The sequence below is a fragment of the Chrysochloris asiatica genome, unplaced genomic scaffold (assembly GCF_000296735.1).
Source record: "Chrysochloris asiatica unplaced genomic scaffold, ChrAsi1.0 scaffold00029, whole genome shotgun sequence".
Classification (NCBI taxonomy): domain Eukaryota; kingdom Metazoa; phylum Chordata; class Mammalia; order Afrosoricida; family Chrysochloridae; genus Chrysochloris; species Chrysochloris asiatica.
In genome coordinates this window covers 24,575,520-24,577,415 of record NW_006408547.1, presented here as the reverse complement: position 1 = coordinate 24,577,415, position 1,896 = coordinate 24,575,520, and positions in this window count along the sequence as shown.

Here is a 1,896-nt window from a genome sequence, read left to right as displayed (position 1 = left end):
CACAAAGAGAAAGAAGTATATCAAAGATTCAAAGAAGATACTAGTTCACATGGCCAATAGCCTTCCTGCCTGAGACCAGGAGAACTAGACAGTGTCCAGCTATCAGTACTGGTCATTTTTACTAGGGATGAAGTAGAAGGTCCTGCATAGAATGGGAGATAAATACAGAACAAAATTTAAGTTGCTAAAAAAGTTCAGACCCACTGGACTGACGGAGACTAGAGGACTCCCTAGACTGTGTCCTAAGACATCCTTTGAATTTGGAACTGAAGCTCTTTCTGGAGGTCACCTTTCAACTAAATAATAGATTGACTTATAAAATAAACAATATCACCTATGAGTAATGTGTCCCCTTAAACAATGAATTGAGACCAAACAGTCAACATTTACCTAAAAGCAAAGATGAAAAGGCAATGAGGGGCAGGGAAGCTAGATTAATGAAAACAGAACAAACAGAATGGAAATGATGAGGATGTTGACACACTTAATCATTGTAACCAATGTCATGGGGAAATTTGCATAAACTTGTTAAAGAGGAACCTAATTTGCTGTATAGACATTTCACCTAAAACACAGTATTATTAAAGAAAAGAAAAGACAACCACTGTCATAATGTCTGAGGTAGCATCTCGGAATGGGACCGTCACATGTCTTACTAACCCATAGTTAATGAGGGGAGAGCAGAGGACACCCACGCCAGCCAGAAAAATCATTGAGGGAACTTTGACATTTCCATGGAGGGCACGTAGAGAGAAAAACAGGAGGTTCTATGAAAAGGATGGCCCTCCCAAAATGGAAGAAAATGTAGAATCTTCAGAGAGAAGAAACAAATAACCTTATTTTGATTGTTTTTATTTTCTACATATACTGTGATGAATATTCATTTATAATAAGATAAAAAAAAACCCATAGTTCTTTAATGACGTGATTTACTGGGAATATAGGGAAAAAGAAAAACAGGGAAAAGGAATGTCCTTAGGGATTAGCAGAATAACAGGACTCCTGGTGTGGTGCTGTAGGATCAGCACTGGACTGTGAACTGTGAGGTCGGCAGTTCAAACCCACCAGCTGCTCCTCGGAAACTTGACACAGGTTCACTATGATTCAGAACTGACTGGATGACACTAACAACAACAGTAACAAGCAGGATAAGAAGAGGTTTTTCTGGAAAACCTAGATGTATGTTCTCCAGGTATACATCTCTACAGAGAAGGACGTATCAGCTTCAGGAGCTTTGTCCCTCCCTGGCACTCAGGTGACTTGTGCGACCTAATTCAGTTTCTAGAAGAAAGCCTCAGAACTGAAGTGCCTGTCTCAAGTCCCACTTGTCGTATGTGTTCCCTGTGCACCATGGGTGGATCTGCTCAGTGCTTTGCAAAATTGGCTGCAATTTGATTCCTGCACACTGAAAGGATCAAATATACCCGGTCAACAACACTGTCCGGTCTCTCAGGAAGAATTCTCCCAGACGTGTTTCTCAGCTCCCCTCTTTGGGAGTAGCATTCTCCCTGTAACAGGAGTCCTTACGTAGCAGTGGACCTGTTCACTCCTCCTGGAACTGCCAGATTGTACCTCTGCTGCTAACACCAGCGTCATCATCCAGAAATAAATTTTGTAACAGAATACAAATTCCCCCAAATAAACTTTTTTAAAAAGTAAACATAGCTTATTATAAGTAAGTTAGGGCTGACTGGCTCTAACTAGGGAGCTAATAACCTCATATGTCTTAGAAACTCTTGGCTTTCAAACTCTGATTAAAATATTTGCTGCTTTATCTAGAAGCACATGTGAGAATTTCCTTCAGAGTGTTCTTTGACTAAGCAGCAGTCAGCACTAAGTCACCATGTTGTTGTTGGTAAGTGCCTTCGAGTAGATACTGACTCGTAGTGACCCTGT